The sequence below is a fragment of the Neoarius graeffei genome, chromosome 7, assembly GCF_027579695.1.
Source record: "Neoarius graeffei isolate fNeoGra1 chromosome 7, fNeoGra1.pri, whole genome shotgun sequence".
NCBI lineage: Eukaryota > Metazoa > Chordata > Actinopteri > Siluriformes > Ariidae > Neoarius > Neoarius graeffei.
Genome location: NC_083575.1, coordinates 77965238 through 77990081, shown reverse-complemented (window position 1 = coordinate 77990081; position 24844 = coordinate 77965238). Strand labels below are relative to the sequence as shown.

Genomic DNA, 24844 nt, shown 5'->3' with positions numbered 1-24844 from the left:
CATTACTATTCTCATCACATTTATTATCAATTACCATACACACAGACAGCACATTAATTAACAACGGGTGCTTCCACTTTGCCACTCACCTTCCCTGGAGAAGAAGCACATACCAGTAGAGCCACCATCACAGCCAGTGTCACTAACAATGGTTATCCCTAATGAGGTGACTGAGAATGGGATTGAATTTAACTGGAAATGGCTAATTCCAATAGCTATAGGGTTATGGGCAGGTTGGTGGATCCTGAGGAAATTATAGAAATACCTTCTATAATGTAACAGCGAAAATTAAAGTATCTTAATCCATCAGATCTTAAATTAATGATGGATGTCGTTTCTCTTTTCTTAGTTGAGCGGTTCTTGACATATGGATTACGTACTACAGTTGTCGAATAGGGCTATTTACTGTATTTCTATTATTTGCTGTTTGATCTCAAATGCATTAAGAAGGCAGGAAACTAGTCCACTAATTAACTTCTGATGAGGCACACACGCATTCCAGGAGACTACCTCATGAACAGGGGCGGAGCTAAAGGGGGCGGGTGGGGCCATTGCCCCTGGGCCTTGGGCCCTCCGCCTTGCTGTACAAGGCCCCACCCTTTGACATTAAGGCCCTCCCAATAAATGTGTCTTACGCAATTTCATTGGAAATTCCTTGAAACCTACAAGTTTTCACATGATTACAGACTACTTTACCTATATATCTCATTTTTGCTACACATTCTTATCATGGTTAAATAAAATTTAAAAAAACCCTAAGAAATCAGGATAGTTGAGGCTTTTCTTGGATTCGAGATAACTGTGAACGCATCCGCTTCTGAACTGGAGGGCCGAATTATTAGCTGCATTGAAGGGAATGGCTTAGATCTCTCCAGATGCCGTGGACAGGGTTGTAATGGTGCAGCGAACATGAGAGGAATTTTTTCTGGTGTTCAAGCGAGAATAGCGGAGTGGGAGCCCCTTGCTTTGTACGTGCACTGTGTGGCTCATTGTCTGAATTTGGTACTGAATGTCTCATCTCATTATCTCTAGCCGCTTTATCCTTCTACAGGGTCGCAGGCAAGCTGGAGCCTATCCCAGCTGACTACGGGCGAAAGGCGGGGTACACCCTGGACAAGTCACCAGGTCATCACAGGGCTGACACATAGACACAGACAACCATTCACACTCACATTCACACCTACGGTCAATTTAGAGTCACCAGTTAACCTAACCTGCATGTCTTTGGACTGTGGGGGAAACCGGAGCACCCGGAGGAAACCCACGCGGACACGGGGAGAACATGCAAACTCCACACAGAAAGGCCCTCGCCGGCCCCGGGGCTCGAACCCAGGACCTTCTTGCTGTGAGGCGACAGCGCTAACCACTACACCACCGTGCCGCCCCTGGTACTGAATGATTCTGTCAAAACTATCCCAGATATGAGGCAGATTTATGATGTGGTTGCCAACAGTGTTAAGAGATGGGCATTACTTGGCGACTTATTGAGCCCAGAGAGCAGGGACATAACCTTGAAACACCTCTGCCCAACCCGCTGGTCCTCCCGCTACGATGCGCTTGTTGCGTTAAAGTACAGATATGGAGATGTCATTAAAGCTCTCAATTACAAGCGAGAAAACAAATGAACGAGATGAGGCAGATGCACTTAAAAAGGCCATTACTAAATTTCAGTTCATATTTTTAATCAGCCTTCAGACAAAGATTTTGGAGTGCACTAATGCCATCTCAAAGTTACTGCAGGAGAAGACCATTGATCTCCTCAAAGTGTCTGCATTATTGCAGAATGCTGTATGAACTCTACAGGAGTAGTTTGCTCTACAGGGAGCAGTTTGATGAGGCAAAGGCTTCCACTCTGGCAGTGGCTGTGAAATGGGGCAGTCAAACGCAATTTGTAGCCACCAGGTTGAAAAAAGTGAAGCGCCACTTTGATCACCTTAGCGAAGACAGTCGGCTTTCCGATACAGAACATTATTTTCGGGTGCATGTGTTCTATGCATGCCTTGATGTAATCATTCAGCAGCTGTCACAAAGGTTTGTCAGTTTAAATTTGACTGCTCATTTGTTTGAGGCTATTCATCCAAATATGCTCCAGCATGCCAAGGACGAGGAGCTATACGAAGTGGCCCGTCGACTGTGTGATCACTATAGTCGGGATATTGACTCCAGCTTTCCTGGTCAACTAGTGTCATTTAGGGCTTGTTTCAAGGAGCAGATAGCGAGACACACATCTGTGCTTAGCCTGGCCAGGTTGCTGGTAGTCAATCATCCAGCAGTAACTTCTACATTTAGTGAGCTGTGCACAGCCTTCTTGCTTTTTCTCACTCTCCCTGTCTCAGTTGCGACAGAAGAGTGCTTTCTCCAAATTAAAATTGATAAAAAATTATCTCTGGAGTGCAATGGGTCAAGAGAGACTCTGTGGATTGGTCATTTTATCAATTGAGAATGAGCGAGCAAGAGCGCTTAACATGGGCGTAGCGGACGCGGGGGACATGTCCCCCGCACTTCCCGTATTTGTGCCCTCTGTCCCCCGCACTTTTTACAGCCATTACAACCACTCAATTCATTTTTAACATGTGGAAACGCGTTTTCCGAGCCGCCTCTAAACGCATCATGAGCAGGGGGAGCTAAGGCGGCAAACAAACATCGCTGTCGTGTGATCAGAGATGCTTTAGAAAATATCGTATGAGTATCTTTGGTGTGATTCAGATCTGGGCAGTGCTTCTGTATGTTCAGCAAACCAGCCAAGAGGCTAAAGACTTTAAACAGTTTTTTCCAAACAAACCGTGTAAGTTGAGTAATGCTGTTGAATGTAGATAACGTTTAGCTAAAAGATGACAAATAGATGTCAATTTAGTTAGTTAAGCTAGCTAGCTAACTTAGAGGCTGTAGTAACTAGTTACATTTACTCCGTTACATTTACTTGAGTAACGTTTTGGATAAATTGTACTCTTAAGAGTTGTTTTGTTGCAAAATACGTTTTACTTTTACTTGAGTAATATTATTCAAAAGTAACAATACTTTATGTAGAGTATACATAAATACTTTATGTAGAATATAAACACTCGACAGTGTTTATGTAGAGAGTATACACCCTAGACAATGTTTATGTAGAGAGTATACACACTAGACAGCGTTTATGTAGAGAGTATATACACTAGACAGCGTTTATGGAGAGTATGCACACTAGACAGCATTTATGTAGAGTATACACACTAGACAGCGTTTATGTAGAGAGCATACACACTAGACAGTGTTTACGTAGAGAGTATGCACACTAGAGAGTGTTTATGTAGAGAGCATACACACTAGACAGCGTTTATGTAGAGTATACACACTAGACAGCGTTTATGTAGAGAGTATGCACACTAGACAGTGTTTATGTAGAGTATACACACTAGACAGCGTTTATGTAGAGTATACACACTCGACAGCGTTTATGTAGAGTATGCACACTAGACAGCGTTTATGTAGAGTATACACACTCGACAGCGTTTATGTAGAGTATACACACTAGACAGCGTTTATGTAGAGAGCATACACACTCGACAGCATTTATGTAGAGAGTATACACACTCGACAGCATTTATGTAGAGAGTATACACACTCGACAGCGTTTATGTAGAGAGTATACACACTCGACAGCGTTTATGTAGAGAGTATGCACACTAGACAGCGTTTATGTAGAGTATGCACACTAGACAGCGTTTATGTAGAGTATACACACTAGACAGCGTTTATGTAGAGTATACACACTAGACAGCGTTTATGTAGAGAGCATACACACTCGACAGCGTTTAGGTAGAGAGTATACACACTCGACAGCATTTATGTAGAGAGTATACACACTCGACAGCGTTTATGTAGAGAGTATACACACTCGACAGCGTTTATGTAGAGTATGCACACTAGACAGCGTTTATGTAGAGTATACACACTAGACAGCGTTTATGTAGAGAGCATACACACTCGACAGCGTTTAGGTAGAGAGTATACACACTCGACAGCATTTATGTAGAGAGTATACACACTCGACAGCGTTTATGTAGAGAGTATACACACTCGACAGCGTTTATGTAGAGTATGCACACTAGACAGCGTTTATGTAGAGTATACACACTAGACAGCGTTTATGTAGAGTATACACACTAGACAGCGTTTATGTAGAGTATACACACTAGACAGCGTTTATGTAGAGAGCATACACACTAGACAGCGTTTATGTAGAGAGTATACACACTAGACAGCGTTTATGTTGAGAGTATGCACATTAGACAGCGTTTATGTAGAGAGTATGCACACTAGACAGCGTTTATGTAGAGAGTATGTTATGCACAACCTGTCAACCTCGATTACAATTTCCTATCTCTGTATTGGCCTAATTTAATGTTTTAAAGTAATGATTTTTTCGACTAAAATGAATGACTAAAACCCTTTTAGTTTTCGTTGACTAAAACTAGACCAAAACTATCAAGGATGGAATTGACTAAAATGTGACTAAAACTAATAAGCATTTCTTCCAAAAGACCAAGACTAAAACTAAATCAAAAATGGCTGCCAAAAGCAACACTGGCTGACACATAGACAACCATTCACACTCATACCTACGGTCAATTTAGAGTCACCAGTTAGGCTAACCTGCATGTCTTTGGACTGTGGGGGAAACCGGAGCACCCACAGGAAACCCACGTGGACACCATGCAAACTCCACACAGAAAGGCCCTCGCCGGCCACGGGGCTCGAACCCGGACTTTCTTGCTGTGAGGCGACAGCGCTAATCACTACACCACCGTGCTGCCCCGGTTTTTCTGATGTAAAAAAAAAAATGAAACCACGATTAATAATTTCAAAACTTTTCCCACCTTTAATGTGACCTATAACCTGTACAATTCAATTGAAAAACAAACAAATCTGTGAGGGGGAAAAAAGATAAAAAATAAAAAACATACAGTAAACTGGTTGCATAAGTATGCACACCCTTAAACTAATACTTCGTTGAAGCACCTTTTGATTTAATTACATAATTCTGTCTTTTTGGGGTAGGAGTTTATCGGCCTGCCACATCTAGACTTGACAATATTTGCCCACTCTTCCTTGCAAAAGCGCTCCAAATCTGTCTGTTGCGAGGGCATCTCTTGTGCACAGCCCTTTTCAGGTCACCCCACAGATCCTCAATTGGATTTAGGTCTGGGCTCTGGCTGGACCATTCCAAAACTTTTTTGGGGTCATTGACATGCGGAAGATGAAATTCCTCTTCAGCTTTCTAGCAGACACCTGAAGGTTTTGGGCCAAAATTGACTGGTATTTAGAACTGTTCATAATTCCCTCCACGTTGACTAAAGCCCCTGTTCCAGCTGAAGAAAAACAACCCCAAAACATGATGCTGCCACCACCATGCTTCACCGTGGGTATGGGGTTCTTTTGGTGATGCACAGTGTTGTTTTTGCGCCAAACATACCTTTTGGAATTGTGGCCAAAAAGTTCAACCTTGGTTTCCTCAGACTGTAACATTTTCCCACATGCTTTTGGGAGAGCTGATGTATTTTTTTTTTTTGCAAAATTTAGCCGGGGCTGGACATTTTTCTTTGACCCTACCTCATAGTCCAGACATATGGAGAATACGGGAGATTATCATCACATGTAGTACACAACCAGTACTTGCCAGAAATTCCTGCAGCTCCTTCAGTGTTGCTGTAGGCTTCTTGGCAGCCTAATGCCATGGAAATTTTTTTGTACCCTTCTCCTGACTGATAACTTTCAACAATGAGATCCCTTTGATGCTTTGTAAGCTCTCTGTGAACCCTGGCTTTTGCTGGAGGATGCAACTGAGTAAATGTCTGAACTTTATTTGGAGTTAATCAGTCATTTTAATTGATGGCAGGTGTGAACCCAAAAAGACCGAATGCTATAATTAAATCAAAAGGTGCTTCAAAAAAGTATTAGTTTAAGGGTGTGCACACTTATGCAACCAGCTCATTGTACTTTTTAATTTTTTATACCTCCCCCCAACAGATTTGTGTGTTTTCCAATTGAATTGTACAGGTTATAGGTCACATTAAAGGTGGGAAAAGTTTTGAAATTATTTACCGTGGTTTCATTTTTTTCACATCAGAAAAACCTATCATTTTAATGGGGCGTGTACACTTTTTATATCCACTGGAGCTCATGCATTTTTTTTTTTTACCAACACTGTCATTTCAGATTTTCTATGAGCTGTTTAGGGCCAGTTTAGACACAGCATTTACTAATTTACAGTATCAATGCATTTACATATACTGTGATTGTGTATTAATTTGTACTATTTATGACTACACAACTATAACATAAAATTACCCATAATGTTACATTATATTGGAAAGGTGAATTGTCAAGAATGCTGCACCATTATTCCTTTAAAAATTCAACAAATGAAAATATGCACTGAAGATATAGTATCAGGAAATAGCATTTTCCTTTGCAACAAAAAAGCAAAAGACAGAATAAAAATACTAATACAATAAAATCAAGTGTTGCCAGGCAAAACAAAGCTCGCCTGATAGCACTTATGATGACTATGAAGGAAGATATCGTGAAATAATGATTTTGACCTTTTTGGTGACTTTGACCTTGATTTTGACCTCGTGTGTGGACATACTCGGCCAATAAACATGGTTCTGGTTCTGATTCTCTGCTGTTCTCAGCCAATCAGAACACACCGTACTGCTCTCACATTGTACTGCGCGATTGTTACACTCTTACAGCACGATAACATGGTGGCGACCACTTCTATATGAAGTAGTAGCCACAAAAACCTTGACCTTGACCGGATGATTCCCGAAATGTTAGAGGTTCTATTTAAGACCAATACCCATCTATCCTGAAAGTTTCAGGAAGATTGGTCCAGCCGTTTTCCCGTAATCTCATTAACAAACAAACAAAGAAACAAACCTCACCAAAAACAATACCTCACCCCCTGGTGGACTCCGTCCCAGGCGAGGTAAAAATGAATGAAAAGAGAGCAAACAATGAGATAAACATTTAATTAGAGTCTGCATGAATAGCCCTAGTTGTACTTAACACATTAATTACTGAAAGTTTGGTTTAAATGAACAAATAAATGTCATATTTTGCAAAACGCTAAAGAAAACGATATGCTTGAGAAAGGAAGAGAGAGTTTATAATCTGCTGTACAATAAGGATATAAATTAGCGCTTACTTTCTCAAGTGCATTCTATCAGTTAGTATTTTATTTTTATATCACCTGACCGTTAATTGTGTGGGGCGGCACGGTGGTGTAGTGGTTAGCGCTGTCACCTCACAGCAAGAAGGTCCGGGTTCGAGCCCCGTGGCCGGCGAGGGCCTTTCTGTGCGGAGTTTGCATGTTCTCCCCGTGTCCGCGTGGGTTTCCTCTGGGTGCTCCGGTTTCCCCCACAGTCCAAAGACATGCAGGTTAGGTTAACTGGTGACTCTAAATTGACCGTAGGTGTGAATGTGAATGGTTGTCTGTGTCTATGTGTCAGCCCTGTGATGACCTGGCGACTTGTCCAGGGTGTACCCCGCCTTTCGCCCGTAGTCAGCTGGGATAGGCTCCAGGTTGCCTGCAACCCTGTAGAACAGGAGAAAGCGGCTAGAGATAATGAGATGAGATGAGTTAATTGTGTGCACAAGTAAATAAAGCCACAAGATACAAAATCAAATGTCATTAAATCTGAATGTGTGTACAGGATTTACACTGTAAATTAGAACTCATAAATAGGATTAGCTTGACAGTTGCAACAATCTGTTTTCTCTGAACAGTGCATGAGCAAAAGAAACCTCATGAAGATCTCCGGATTGTTGTTTTGGGGAAAACTGGAGTTGGAAAAAGTTCTGCTGGAAACACCATCCTGGGTGAAGAAGCCTTCAAATATGACGTATCAGCATCATCTGTGACCAAGGAATGCTGCAAGGACATCAAACAAGTAAATGGCAGGAAAATTGCAGTGATTGATACTCCAGGCCTGTTTGATCCAAACTTTACATTAGAGGAGATAGTAGATAGGATCAAGTTCTGCATCCCTCTCTCTGCTCCTGGTCCACGTCTTCCTGTTCGTGGTTCAGCCTGGCAGATTCACTGAGGAAGACAAGAAGACAGTGGAGATCTTTCTGAAGGTATTTGGGGAAGATGCCATTCACCACACTATGGTCTTGTTCACCCAAGGAGACAAGCTTGGTAAAAGAAACATGCAAGAGTTTGTTCGTCAAAACCAAGATCTGGCAAAATTCTTCAACATGTGTAACCAGAGGCACCATGTTTTCAACAATGAGGTGAAGGATCCTACACAGGTGTTTCAGCTGCTGGAAAAGATTGACAAAATGTTGTCAGAAAATGGAGGAAATTATTATACCTATCAAATGCTGCAGATGGCAGAGCAAGCAACTGAGGAAGAGAAACAGCGGCTTCTGAAGGAACGTGAAGAGCAGACACACAGGCAGTTTGAGGCTCTGAAGCAGGAAGCTCTGTGTGGAGCTTACACAGAGTTTCAGGAGAAGCAGGAGAGAGAGGCCAGAGAGCAAGCAGAAAAGAAAAACAAGTATATTGACATCATCACACAGGTTTTGTGGAGTCTCCTTGAGAACTTCCTCACGAAGCGATTACAAAATGCAGGAAAAAATTAAGCAGAATTCATCTGCGTCATTATTTAATGGGGTTGTTGCATTTTTCTAATGTGTAATCCTCATTTACTCAGATACTCTTTCTTATCGTCTGACACAAACAAATACACTGATAATATTCTGTTCTGTGACTGTCATTCAGTAATCTCTGTTCCTGTGTGTGAATAAGAAAATGGTAGAAAATAGAAAAGTAGACAAATAAAGACAAGATGTTGTACTTTGGAATAAGTTCTGTTCTACCTGTCAAAAAATAAAATTCTTAATTCAAATGTCATGTTATTTCATGGGATGTGTAATATGGACACAGTTTTAAATGATGGAGCCAACGATAAGACTGGGTCAGTGTGGGTTAGGGTTAGGGTCAGGCAACTTTATTCAGTAGAAATGAATGGGATACATGAGACAGGTGGTGCAAGTGTGAACAGAAACATCCATGATTCAAGAGAAGGAAAAAAACACAAGGACTAGGGGACTAATAATGACAAGTTGGGGTAACTTAACACCAACAAGTAATGGGGTACAAAGGACACCAGATTTAGTTATAATAAATATGGGGTTAGATACAGATGAAAACAGACTGGGGCAGAAAAAAAGATCAAAGCAGATGTCAGAATGGAAAACACACCAAACATAGAAACTACTACTACTATCCGGTTTTATGTCAGTTTCTCCACCGGGAGGCAGGTACGACGTTGCATGGTAATTTTGTTTTTTCTTTCCCATCCCCATCTATCTAATGTGTCAGAATTTAAATTCTGACCTCCAGCTTGTATTCATGGAGGTCACTCCGGATGACCTCCCAGGTTTTCCGTGGCCTGTCCCTAGGCACCCGTCCCTCCACACGAAGGCTGGTCACTTTGGCCATTCACAAATTGCTGCATTGCACATGCCCAAACCATCTTAGGCATCTTCCTGAAATGGCTGTCTTTGGGTCCACAATTTTAAGCCATTCAAGCAGGGAAAAGGTTGGGGTGTCATTGTCTCATCTCACTTTGCAAATCCACCTGACCATCGATTGCTCGTTCCTTTGCAATCTACAAAAGTCAGCCTTCTTCAGGGCCCAGCACTCACTGGCATATAGCATTGCACCTCTCACACAGATGTTATAAATACTGCCTCAGGTTCTCATGGAAAGGCTTTTGCTTGTCAGGATGGGTAGAAGTTGGCAAAAGAAAAGACCTAGAACTAATCACATAATAACAAAATGAGAGTAGAGGTGGAGCATCCAAACGGGGAATTTGTGGCAGCGGGGGCATGGCCAAGCAGCAGTCTGTGAATGGAGGGCGGGGTTGGGGAAGGTAAGTGGCTAAGTCATTCCACCTGCTGTCAATTAATGTGTGTGTGTGTGTTTTACAGGGATAGAGCATAAAAGGAGGGAGAGAGCAGAGAAAAGGGGCTCCCTCCCGACCACAATGCATGTGTGTGTGTTGAGTGAGTGAGTGAGTGAGTGAGTGAGTGAGGAGCTGAAAAGCTGAAATCAGTGAAATAAAGTGTTTGTGTGACCATCAACTCTCGCCTGCCGTGCTTCTGTGCTCCACCCACATCAGGAACTGCTACAGTGGTGCCGAAACCCGGGTTTTCTCCATTTGAATTATTATATGGGCGTAAGCCACGTGGCATTCTGGACGTGCTACAGGAAAATTGGGAGGAGGGACCTTCACCTAGCAAAAATGAAATCCAGTACGTTCTTGACCTGCGCGCAAAACTCCACACCCTCACGCACCTAACCCAGGAGAATTTGCAGCAGGCACAAGAACGTCAAATCTGGCTGTATGACAGGGGCACGCGCCTTAGAGAGTTCACGCCAGGAGACAAAGTGCTCGTATTATTGCCCACATCGAGCTCCAAATTAGTCGCCAATTGACAAGTGACCTCAAAGGGCCCACGGCGAGTCGGGGACGTCGACTATGATGTGAGGTGAACGGATAGGGGCAGGGCATTGCAAATCTACCACCTCAACCTTTTAAAATGCTGGAATGAGGGGGTCCCCGTGGCGGTGGCGTCGGTAGTTCCAGCGAAGGCGGAGCTGGGGCCAGAGGTGAAAAAGATAACATCTCGGACCACTCCAGTCCCTTGTGGAGACCACCTCTCACCGGCCCAAATCACGGAGGTGGCCAATTTGCAAAAGGAATTTTCCAACATGTTCTCGTCCCTTCCTGGTCGTACCCACCTCATAGAATACCACATCGAAACACCCCCGGGGGTGGTAGTGAGTAGCTGCCCTTACCGCTAGCCCAAACACAAGAAAAAGGTGGTTCGGGACAAACTTGAGGCCATGCTCGAAATGGGCATAATCAAGGAGTCCCACAGTGACTGGAGCAGCCCAGTGGTCCTGGTTCCCAATACCGACGGGTCGGTCCAGTTCTGTGTGGACTATAGAAAGCTCATCGCGGTGTCTAAATTTGGTGCATACCCAATGCCTCGCATTGATGAGTTGCTTGATCGGTGAGGCGCTGCTCGCTTTTATTCGACACTGGATCTAACAAAGGGATATTGGCAGATCCCCTTGACTCCTCTATCCCGAGAGAAAATGGTCTTTTCCACACCGTTTGGTTTACACCAATTTGTCACACTCCCTTTTGGGTTGTTTGGGGTGCCCGCTATGTTCCAGCAGCTTATGAACAGGGTCCTCTGCCCTCACGCTGCCTATGCGGCCGTCTATCTGGACGATATAATAATCTACAGCCATGATTGGCCGTGGCACTTGGAACACCTAAGGGCCGTTCTAAAGTCGCTGAGGTGAGCGGGCCTCACAGCTAACCCAAAAAAGTATGCAATTGGGCAGGTGGAAGTACGGTATCTGGGGTTCCACTTGGGTCATGGGCAGGTGCGTCCCCAAATTAACAAGGTTGCAGACTGATGCATCGGCTTGGGGGCTGAGGGCCATTTTGTCCCAGGAGGTGGAGGGCGAGGAGTGCCCCGTGCTGTACAACAGCCGGAAACTGTCGATGCGTGAAAGCAAGTACAGCACAATTGAGAAGGAGTGTCTTGCCATCAAGTGAGTGGTCCTTGCCCTCTGATATTACCTGCTGGGGTGCCCTTTCACACTCTGCTCAGACCACGTGCCCCTCCAGTGGCTCCACTGCATGAAGGATGCCAATGTGCGGATCACCCATTGGTATCTCACCCTCCAGCCACTTAAGTTTGAGGTGATCCAGAGGCCAGGGGCACAGATGGTGGTGGCAGACCTCCTGTCCCATCGGGGGTATATCAGCTTCAGGCCGGATGTCTCCCTGGCCTCAGTCAGGTGGTGGGGGTATGTGGAAGTGGGGGTGTGGCCAAGCAGCAGCCTGTGAATGGAGGGCGGGGTCAGGGAAGGTAAGTGGCTAAGTCATTCCACCTGCTGTCAATTAATTTGTGTGTGTGTTACAGGGATGGAGCATAAAAGGATGGAGAGAGCAGAGAAAAGGGGCTCCCTCCCGACCACAATGCATGTGTGCGTGTTGAGTGAGTGAGTGAGTGAGTGAAAGCTGAAATCAGTGAAATAAGCATTTGTGTGTAACCATCATGGGTGGCACGGTGGTGTAGTGGTTAGCACGGTCGCCTCACAGCAAGAAGGTTCTGGGTTCGAACCCAGCGGCCGGCAAGGGCCTTTCTGTGTGGAGTTTGCATGTTCTCCCTGTGTCTGCGTGGGTTTCCTCCGGGTGCTCCGGTTTCCCCCACAATCCAAAGACATGCAGTTATGTTGACGTGGGGCGGCCTTGGGCTGAGGTGCCCTTGAGCAAGGTACCGAACCACTGAATGCTCCCTGGGCACTCTGGTGTGGCTGCCCACTGCTCTGGGTACATGTGTTCACTGCTTCAGATGGGTTAAATGCAGAGGATGAATTTCACTGTGCTTGAAGTGTGCATGTGACGAATAATAAAGGTTTCTTCTTCTTCTTAACTCTTGCCTGCCATGCTTCTGTGCTCCATCCACATCAGGAACTGCTACAGAATTATTACAAACTGAGATTTAACAGGAAAAATATTCCATTGAAGCACTTACTATTTAAAGTTCTTCCAAATTATTACTAGTTTTACTATCATCATATTTCTTAGCAATTACCATGATATTGACCAAGAAGCGCATACCAACAGAGTCATCATCACAACCAGAATCACTAACAAGCATTATCCTTCATGAGGTGACTGAGAATGGGAATGAATTTAATTATACAGGGCTGATTCCTATAGCTATAGGGTTATGGGCAGGTTGGTGGATCCTGAGGAAATTATAGAAATACCTCCTATAATGTAATGATGAAAATATCAACCTCAATATGCTAATCAATAGCTGATGGTGGCTTTAAATGATCATCCTTATCTTCTTCTTCTCAAACATTTAGTTTAATACCACTGATTTACAAGAGATGGCTGTTAACTTTTAATTCCAAGTTCTAGGTTTTTGTTCAGATTGTTTTGTCTCAGCATAGTGGAAGATATTTCACACATTCTCTTCTCATGCATAAAGGTCTACTTTGGAATATTTAGCACACAATATTCTAAAACACTTGTAGTGAAAAGTGTTCTCGCATGAAAATGCTTTCATAATGAAATAAAAACAAAGTCAAATAAAAGTTCTTTTGGAATTATTTCCAAATGTTGTTAACACCACAATATGCACCCAATTTTAGCAATCTGTTTGGGAAAGATTGGAAAAGTTCTTCACAACGCAAAATTCTGGGGGAAGAGGCTTTCGATTGTGATATACGGCTTAATCAGTGAAAACAGCCTGTTGTAAAGTCACCCTGTAAGTGAGAGGAAAATTTGCAGTGATCAACATACTGGGACTTTATGGCTTTACTGTACTGATGTTTTACACTAGAAATATTCTCTAACAATCATCTCTGCTTGATAAGATCAAGCTCTCTCTTCTCCTGGTCTACATGTCTTCCTGGTCATGGTTTAGCCTGGAAAGTTACCTCAGGAAGACAAGAAGAGAGTGAAAATATTTCTGAAGGTATTTGGGGAAGATGCCTCTTCACTCAAGGAGGCAAGCTAGGTGAGAGAAACATGCCGATAAAGAACCCAGAGCTGGCAAAATTCTTCAAAATGTGTAACTAGCACGGGCGATTGCTCTAAGACGACGAGGGAGGCTCAGCCTCCTCTAAAAATTACGAGCATCGTGTAGGATGAATTGCGCTAGGCTTATGTTATAGCCGACCTTATAACATTGCTATTTCAGATCCAGAATCATAGAAATATATGTGCTCAACCCAACTACAGTGCGAAATAATTCCGTTATAACTTTCCCCAGTTCGCCTAATGTGTGCGTGAGTTTATCCCCCTCGTGACAGCGCGATGCAGCCCAGCCTCAGTGGATTGGGAGCTCTGCGCTTTTCAATCTCAAAATGCAAGACAATTATTGGACAAATACTGCGAAAATGCCCGCCCACGGAGTCCCACGGACTCCCAGCCTCAATGGACTTCAACGGCATTTGGGAGCTATGCGCTTTTCAATCTCAAAATGCAAGATGGTTATTGGACAAATACTATGAAAATGCCCGCCCACGGACTCCGAGCCTCACATGGGAGGGACATGGCAGTTTCCGCGAGGAGACTGGTGATTGGTGAAAGCGGCCGGATATTTTCTTTGATTGACAGCTCGTTTCAACTATAGACAGACAGCGGACAGTGTTGCCAGATTGGGCGATTTCCCGCCCAATTGGGCGGTTTTAAGTGCATTTTGGCGGGTTTTGAACATATTTTGGGCTGGATAACGTCAGCAGTATCTGGCAACATCAGTTCAGTCCCATGCAGATTTGCAAGCGGTGTGGTGTATTGTAAGAGATCGGCTTACATTTCGATTTCATTCATTACATACGGTTTCTACCAGCTTTTTTAGTTTGTATATATTTTCATTGTAAATAAAGTGTAAATATAGTGTTGTCAAGTTTGCTATCTTAGTTCCAGAAATTTCATTTATTTGAGTGACTGAACTTGAACTTGAGGGGGCTAGTCAGCTAGCAAGAAAGCTGCGCACGGATGCCAAGCATTGCTGATTTAATTTTGGCGAAGCCATTTGCCAGTCTTCCTTTCGAGGAAAAAATTAAAATTAAAGAGCAGGGTAGACCAACGCCTCAAATTGACTTGGTGAAAAAGGTAGGGAATAATACTCGTTCCTTTCAGCTCTCCTGGTACGAGAAAGTGAATTGGCTAACAACAAGTGACCCACATCAACAACAGTAAATAGGCTACTTTAGTAATATGTCATGGATGGACCAAAAATATAGAATCTATTTAAAATGTTTATGCTGAGTATATTATATTGGAATATATGTTTTTCTGGATATGAATTAAACACCGCTACAATTTGGAAAACATTTTTAAACAAAAACACAGCCGAGGTCAATTTTTAAACAACATGCCACAATTTTAAAATATAAAATGTTAAAATATACCCCTCCCCCCAACACCACCATCATGTATATTGGACAGTAGGCTAATGGGCCAAAAGAACCTGTCATTTCACAGTTTGTGATGCTGCCAACAATCAGCCAGATCAGAGGCAAGAGTATGGGCAAAATTGATGTGTTTTTTCTTTTAAAATCTGGAAATATCGTAACCGACCAGCCTCCCCTGTTTGAAAGATTACCAGCCGCCACTGGTAACTAGAGACACAATATTCACAATAGTGAGGACAAGGACCTCACACAACAACAAGGATCCCATAGAGGTGGGTCAGTAACTTCCAAAGAGCTACTAGAAAAGTCCATCTTGCACTATACAGCCATGTGAAAAAGAAAGTACACTCTCTTTCAAGTCTAGGTTTTAAGTGTCAGTACATAATAAAAAAATCATCTGGTCCTTACCAGGTCTTAAAATTAGGCAAATACAACCTCAGATGACCAATAACACATGACATATTCACCCGGTCATTATTTATTTAACACAAAGTAAGCAAAAAATGCAGTAGCAGTGTGTGAAAAATTAAGTACACCCTGACTACGTCCATAGAAATTATGAAAGCAATTAGCAGCCAGGTGTTGCTGATCAAATGAATTTGATTAACTGATCATCAGCAAGTGTGGCATTCTCTTAAAAAGTATAAGTTTTGGCAGTTTGCTGGTCTGGAGCACTCAGGTGTATGTTAACAGAATGCCAAGGAGGAAAGACATCAGCAATGATCTTAAAGAAGCAATTGTTGCTGCACATCAATCTGGGAAGGGTTATAAGGCCATTTCCAAACAATTTGAAATCCATCATTCTACTGTGAGAAAGATTATTCAGATGGACAACATTCAAGGCAGTTGCCAATCTTCCTAGAAGTGGACGTCCCAGCAAATTTACTCCAAGGTCAGACCGTATAATGCTCAGAGAAATTCTCATCTCATCTCATTATCTCTAGCCGCTTTATCCTTCTACAGGGTCGCAGGCAAGCTGGAGCCTATCCCAGCTGACTATGGGCGAAAGGCAGGGTACACCCTGGACAAGTCGCCAGGTCATCACAGGGCTGACACATAGACACAGACAACCATTCACACTCACACCTACGGTCAATTTAGAGTCACCAGTTAACCTAACCTGCATGTCTTTGGACTGTGGGGGAAACCGGAGCACCCGGAGGAAACCCACGCGGACATGGGGAGAATGCAAACTCCGCACAGAAAGGCCCTCGCTGGCCCCGGGGCTCGAACCCAGGACCTTCTTGCTGTGAGGCGACAGCGCTAACCACTACACCACCGTGCCGCCGCTCAGAGAAATTGCAAAAATAAAAAATAAAAGCTACATCTAGGACTCTACAGGCCATACTATAGTTAGCATGTTACAGTCATGCTTGAAAGTTTGTGAACCCTTTAGAATTATCTATATTTCTGCATAAATATAACCTAAAACATCATCAGATTTTCACACAAGTCCTAAAAGTATATAAAGAGAACCCCGTTAAACAAATGAGACAAAAATATTATACTTGGTCATTTATTTACTGAGGAAAATTATCCAATATTACATGTCTGTGAGTGGCAAAAGTATGTGAACCTCTAGGATTAGCAGTTAATTTGAAGGTGAAATTAGAGTCAGGTGTTTTCATTCAATGGGATGACAATCAGGTGTGAGTGGGCACCCTGTTTTATTTAAAGAACAGGGATATATTAAAGTCTGATCTTCACAACACATGTTTGTGGAAGTGTATCATGGCACGAACAAAGGAGATTTCTGAGGACCTCAGAAAAAGCGTTGTTGATGCTCATCAAGCTGGAAAAGGTTACAAAACCAGCTCTAAAGATTTTGGACTCCACCAATCCACAGTCAGACAGATTGTGTACAAATGGAGGAAATTCAAGACCATTGTTACCTTCCCCAAGAGTGGTTGACCAACAAAGATCACTCCAAGAGCAAGGCATGTAATAGTCAGCAAGGTCACAAAGGACCCCAGGGTAACTTCTAAGCAACTGAAGGCCTCTCTCACATTGGCTAATGTTAATGTTCATGAGTCCACCATCAGGAGAACACTGAACAACAATGGTGTGCATGGCGGAGTTGCAAGGAGAAAGCCACTGCTCTCCAAAAAGAACATTGCTTCTCATATGCAGTTTGCTAAAGATCACGTGGACAAGCCAGAAGGCTATTGGAAAAATGTTTTGTGGATGGATGAGACCAAAATAGAACTTTTTGGTTTAAATGAGAAGCATTATGTTTGGACAAAGGAAAACACTGCATTCCAGCATAAGAATCTTATCCCATCTGTGAAACATGGTGGCAGGAGTATCATGGTTAGGGCCTGTTTTGCTGCATCTGGGCCAGGATGGCTTGCCATCATTGATGGAACAATGAATTCTGAATTATACCAGTGAATTCTAAAGGAAAATGTCAGGACATCTGTCCATGAACTGAATCTTAAGATAAGGTAGCTCATGCAGCAAGACAACAACCCTAAGCACAGAAGTCATTCCATCAAAGAATAGTTAAAGAAGAATAAAGTTAATGTTTTGGAATGGCCAAGTCAAAGTCCTGACCTTAATCCAATCAAAATGTTGTGGAAGGACCTGAAGCGAGCAGTTCATGTGAGGAAACCCACCAACATCCCAGAGTTGAAGCTGTTCTGTACAGAGGAATGGGCTAAAATTCCTCCAAGCCGGTGTGCAGGACTGATCAACAGTTACCGGAAACGTTTAGTTGCAGTTATTGCTGCACAAGGGAGTCACACCAGATACTGAAAGCAAAGGTTCACATACTTTTGCCACTCACAGATATGTAATATTGGATAATTTTCCTTAATAAATAAATGACCAAGTATAATATTTTTGTCTCATTTGTTTAACTGGGTTCTCTTTATCGACTTTTAGGACTTGTGTGAAAATCTGATGATGTTTTAGGTCATATTTATGCCGAAATATAGAAAATTCTAAAGGGTTCACAAACTTTCAAGCACCACTGTATCTCTCACTAAACTGGCGTTTTCACATTCCGTACCACCCTCAATCCTCTGGTATCGTAGTACGTACTAATCGAACATTGAAAGACAAACTAACTAAGGCCATGCAGGCCACAGGTTCGAAAAATTGGTTAGACTTATTGCCAGCCACTCTGGCTGAAATTCGTATGACATCAAAACCTAGTCTAGGGGGCTACTCTCCCTACAAAATTATTTTTGGAAGACCTTTCCCCCTCCCCTGGAGGAAGGGGACTCCAGCTCTGGGTACCTCTGATTTGAAAACACATATGGATGAGTATTCTGCAGCCCTTATCGATAAGTTGCATAAAATTTGTACTAAGGTCAATAGTACAATATCATTTCCACCATCAGCACCCACACACCCCTTCCAAGTGGGAGACAAGGTGCTGGTGCGACTTTTTAAACGATTTGGACAATTGGGAGAACCTAGATATAGTGGGCCTGCAGAAATAGTCACCATTACTCATACTGCTGTTTTAACTGACCTTTTTCCACAGTGGATCCATGCCACGCGATTGAAGAAGGCTCCATAACAAAGTTGTGTTGTGTTACAATGACAAGTTTGCTATTAACATTTTTTTTTCTGTGTCCCTATCCAGTCTCTCTTTTCTCTCTCTCTCTCTCTCTGTCTGAGCTCTACACAGATTTGACGTGACCTGTGTGCAGCCCTGGCCGACTGAGGATTCTCGGGTTGCTGCCTGCGGGACGTTGTGAACAAAGAGGGGAAGAGATCTCGCGCTCCTCACTACAACCATGACAGTCCTCATCACGAGTTTCGTGACCACTTTACTGCTGCTCGGGGCAGGGTTACCCGCTCGAGCTTTTGTGACTACTCTACTGCTGCTCGGAGCAGGGTTACCCGCTCGAGCTGGACCTCGAGACAACATCTTCTGGCAATTCGCTAACTGGACTGCATGAGCGCACACCACACGAATTAAAGTTGTTACGTCTGTCATCTGATGCCGTTTTCTACTATTATTACACGTCTCTATGCTCTGAAGCTCTGTATTCTTACAGGACTCTGTTCTCACTATAGGTCGATATGCCCTATAATTTCATTTTCCCTCACTGTTTTAGAACAAATTACCCTGAAGGAAGTAGCGTGTATTTGGGACAAATTAAGAGGTTTTGAGTTTCTCTAAGCTCCGGTGAGGTGGGACGAGGGCTGATAGGGCATGCCCGCCCTCTGAGCACCAATACACATCAAGAAGAGCAAGGATTAACTCAAGCATATGAGTTACAGTATATGTATGATCAGAATATTGGGGTGTGAGACTAGATTACAATCTAGTATCAAAGAGGGGATTGTAAGGTTTTATTCCTTTGTAAGGATAAATAATTGTAAGTATTTATTCTTGACCAAGAAGGCAGTAATTTATTTTGTGACAAAATTGTAAGGATTTATTCTGTTCAGTTAAAATGACCTTCTGTCTCAGCTAGACATTGTTTAAAAATTCCATTCTGTCTGAACATTGCTATCATATCATCAGAACATTCTGCTTATTTTGATATGAAATGTGTATTATTGATCAGAAATGTGTCTGAACAGCGCCAAGGTCTGCAATGATGTCAGACACACACCCACACACACACACAGCTGCATATCCAACATGTATTTGGGATTAAAAGTTAGATTTAAAGCCATGATTTAAGTTAGTTTTATAGCTACACGTGATTTAGGATTGTTAGATTTAACCAGTCTCTTCAGTGTTGAATTTGAAATTGAAATGATTGAATGTTAGATTTAATGTTAGATTTAAAGCTGCATTAAGTGATTCTTGTTAGTTTCATAGTTTTATATTAGCCTTATTGCTGCACAAAGTGTTAAGACTTTATGATTTTAATATTTTAGAGCTTTTTAAGATCCTTATTATTTTAGACTATTACATATACTATAACAGTGATTTTAAACTATTCCTGTGTAACTTGACCAAGTTACTGTGTGACCTTCTTCCAGTGGAGAAGACACTTTTAGACTAAACATAGTCTTTGTTTAAAATTGTCGTAAAAACATCTCGCACTTTGCTGAGTTGTTAAGAACATATCCGTTTATATGAAATATATACAGGATATTTATATTGATGGAATTAAGATGTGATTTGCTGACCTAGCACAAGACATTCATATACACACACACACACACACACATTCACACACACATCACACACATTCATGCACACACACACACATAAACGCACACACATTCACACATACACACACACACATTCATGCACACACACACCTGCGCATACATACAGACATACATCTTTCAGAGAGATAAACAGATGTTATAAAAAGTTGTTTGGAATATTTTCTTTTTGGTGAGAGGACTGTGAATAAAACGGTGGTGAAGCCAATCTCTGGTTTTCTGGTCTGTTTTTTTCGTGGTGTTTCCGCTCCAGAATTCTGCAGGTGGCACGAGGGCATTGGTCTCGAGAAGTTGACCATTCTGGCTGGGAGAACCTTTTCAATTGGGTTCTCTTTATATACTTTTAGGACTTGTGTGAAAATCTGATGTTGTTTTAGGTCATATTTATGCAGAAATATAGATAATTCTAAAGGGTTCACAAACTTTCAAGCACCACTGTATGCTTATGGGTGGTTCAGTTGTTGCATATGTTCAAAATAAATTTTCAATTCCAATAAAATTAATTTAAAACAAAACGATGTACACAGGCCAAGTGCCACACCTCAAGTCAGCTTTACAGTTGTAGATTAGAAGACATTATTAACATTATCTGTCATTCCAGTTTGGGCCAACAAACTGGTTAATTTCCTTTTGTGAACCTTTGTGACCCGGGGTTAAAGGACTGTGTTTCAGAGATCCACTCCAGAGAAGCTGCCACATAATAAACGTCAATAGCACAGACATAATGTAGAGTCATTTTCATAGCTCAAAACAAATAAGGGTGTGTGTCATGGTCTGAGTATGCAAACACTAGCTACTACAGCAGCTTCAAACGACTACCACAACGACATCAGTTCAGCACAGAGAAACCCTTTATCTTGGCATTAACATGAGCACAATGGAAACTCAGAAAGGCGAGTCTGTTTAAACTTTTACTAGTAACTCATTTTGTCTTAAAATGGATAACTAAAATACAGTGGATATAAAAAGTGTACACACCCTGTTAAAATGATAGGTTTTTCTGATCTCATCTCATCTCATTATCTCTAGCCGCTTTATCCTGTTCTACAGGGTCGCAGGCAAGCTGGAGCTTATCCCAGCTGACTACGGGCGAAAGGTGGGGTACACCCTGGACAAGTCGCCAGGTCATCACAGGGCTGACACATAGACACAGACAACCATTCACAGTCACCAGTTAACCTAACCTGCATGTCTTTGGACTGTGGGGGAAACCGGAGCACCCGGAGGAAACCCACGTGGACACGGGGAGAACATGCAAACTCCACACAGAAAGGCCCTCGCCGGCCACGGGGCTCGAACCTGGACCTTCTTGCTGTGAGGTGAAAGTGGTAATCACTACACCACCGTGCCGCCCTGGTTTTTCTGATGTAAAAAAAAAAAAAATGAGAACACGATAAATAATTTCAAAACTTTTCCCACCTTTAATGTGACCTATAACTTGTACAATTCAATTGAAAAACAAACAAATCTGTTAGGAGGAAAAACATAAAAAATAAAAAATGTACAATAAGCTGGTTTCATAAGTGTGTACACCCTTAAACTAATACTTTGTTGAAGTACCTTTTGATTTCATTACAGCATTCAGTCTTTTTGGGTCAGAGTCTATCAGCCTGCCACATCTAGACTTGACAATATTTGCCCACTCTTTCTTGCAAAAACGCTCCAAATCTGTCAGATTGCGAGGGCATCTCTTGTGCACAGCCCTTTTCAGGTCACCCCACAGATTCTCAATTGGATTTAGGTCTGGGCTCTGGCTGGGCCATTCCACAACTTTTTTGGGGTCATTGACATGCAGAAGATTAAATTCCTCTTCAGCTTTTTAGCAGACACCTGAAGGTTTTGGGCCAAAATTGACTGGTATTTAGAACTGTTCATAATTCCCTCCATGTTGGCTAAAGCCCCTGTTCCAAATGAAGAAAAACAGCCCCAAAACATGATGCTGCCACCACCATGCTTCACCATGGGTATGGTGTTCTTTTGGTGATGCGCAGTATTGTTTTTTGCACCAAACATACCTTTTGGAATTGTGGCCAAAAAGTTCAACCTTGGTTTCCTCAGACCATAACATTTTTCCAACATGCTTTTGGGAGAGCTGATGTATTTTTTTTTTTTTTGCAAAATTTAGCCGGAACTGGATGTTTTTCTTTGACCCTACCTCATAGTGCAGACATATGGAGAATACAGGAGATTGTTGTCACATGTAGTACACAACCAGTACTTGCCAGAAATTCCTGCAGCTCCTTCAGTGTTGCTGTAGGCTTCTTGGCAGCCTAATGCCATGGAAATTTTTTAGTACCCTTCTCCTAACTAATACCTTTCAACAATTAGATCCCTTTGATGCGTTGTAAGCTCTCTGCGAACCCTGGCTTTTGCTGGAGGATGCAACTGAGTAAATGTCTGAACTTTATTTGGGGTTAATCAGAGTCATTTTAATTGATGGCATGTGTGTACCCCAAAAGACTGAATGCTATAATTAAATCAAAAGGTGCTTCAAAAAAGTATTAGTTTAAGGGTGTGCACACTTATGCAACCAGCTCATTGTACTTTTTAATTTTTTATGCCTCCCCCCAACAGATTTGTTTGTTTTGCAATTGAATTGTACAGGTTATAGGTCACATTAAAGGTGGGAAAAGTTTTGAAATTATTTATCGTGGTTTCATTTTTTTTCACATCAGAAAAACCTATCATTTTAGTGGGGCGTGTACACTTTTTATATCCACTGGAGCTTGTGCATTTTTTTTATTTTTTACCAACACTGTCATTTCAGATTTTCTATGAGCTGTTTAGGGCCAGTTTAGACACAGCATTTACTAATTTACAGTATCAATGCATTTACATATACTGTGATTGTGGATTAATTTGTACTATTTATGACTACACAACTATAACATAAAATTACCCATAATGTTACATTATATTGGAAAGATGAATTGTCAAGAATGCTGCACCATTATTCCTTTAAAAATTCAACAAATGAAAATATGCACTGAAGATACAGTATAAGGAAATAGCATTTTCCTTTGCAACAAAAAAGCAAAAGACAATAAAAATACTAATACAATAAAAACAAGTGTTGCCAGGCAAAACAAAGTTAGCACTTATGATGAATATGAAGGAAGATGTTGTGAAAAAACAATTTTGACCTTTTTGGTGACTTTGACCTTGATTTTGACCTTGTGTGGACATACTCGGCCAATAAACATGGTTCTGGTTCTGATTCTCTGCTGCTCTCAGCCAATCAGAACACACCGTACTGCTCTCACATCGTACTGCGCGATTGTTACACTCTTACAGCATGATAGCATGGTGGCGAGCACTTCTATATGAAGTAGTAGCCACAAAAACCTTGACCTTGACCGGATGATCCCTGAAATGTTAGAGGTTCTATTTAAGACCAATACCCATCTATCCTGAAAGTTTCAGGAAGATTGGTCCAGCCGTTTTCCCGTAATCTCATTAACAAACAAACAAAGAAACAAACCTCACCGAAAACAATACCTCACCCCCTGGTGGACTCCATCCCAGGTGAGGTAAAAATGAATGAAAAGAGAGCAAACAATGAGATAAACATTTAGAGTCTGCATTAATGCATAAGATGGGTCTAAATAGACCTGGCAGAGTTTTAAATTTTCTATATCTTTATCATAATACATTTTTTTTGCTCGGCACTCCATTAATTCCTCAATTGACTTGTTTATGTCCCTTAGAAAGCTTCATTTCATTTTTGGCATCATTGAATTTTACGTAAAAATACCTTTTTTGTTAATACCCCTTTAATGCATAACATGGGTCTAAAAAGACCCGTATTCATTTTCTATGCAATTTCACCAAAGGCTTAGTTTTTCTTAGCTATATTGTAAAATGATCTTGATTCCTCATGCAATAATGCATCTTTTTATGATTTATGGAGTATTTATTCCCAGCACCAATACTTAATTTTCATACTTTATGGTTACTCTTTGAAGTAGAAGACATTTTACATAATTATGTATTATTTAGACACATGGATCTAAAAAGACCCGCTTTCATTTTCTATGTAATACTGTTCAAGGATCAGTTCTTTGCAGTATTTTCTTTGGCAAAAATGTATTTAATCATTCAAAATTACAATTATTTCATATCTGACTTATGATATTTAAATTATTTAAAAGTATAAAACAATACATTGACTCGGAGCATTGCATGAAAAGAGTTTATTCAAAGACTTACTGTAACAAGAACTTATTTTCTGAATGACATATTCAGAAATAATTCTGAATAAATATAATTCTGATTCTATAATTCTGAATGAATTCTGAATGAATTCTGAATGTTTTACATAAAACATGTAAAACAGTAAAATGACTGTGACTGAGATTGTAAAATATGAATACTAAACAGTAAATTGATAATGTCAGTGAACCACTATAAAACGGACCTGGTATGTAAATACACTAAGTAAAACTGCATATAATCATGGGAAAAGGTCAGTATTGACCTACATTGTTACAGCTTTCTCAGTTCTTGCACATTTCACAAATCACCTGAGTGAATTTGTGTTCTTTGCACACAGGCCGTGCACATCGGGAGCATGAGTGAGACACTTTTTTTGTCTCGCGCAGAGGGACACAGGCTGCACCTCTTTCTCTTACTCTGCAAGACACGGTTTGGCTCCTGTGGCTGGATGAACTGCCTCTGTAAGCCACA

At 41.7% G+C, this 24844-nt stretch overlaps 1 pseudogene; it reads left to right on the top strand.

The window, feature by feature from the left end:
- Positions 1-148: 148 nt before the first annotated feature.
- On the top strand, positions 149-8634 carry LOC132888926 (GTPase IMAP family member 7-like; annotated as a pseudogene).
- Positions 8635-24844: the final 16210 nt, after the last annotated feature.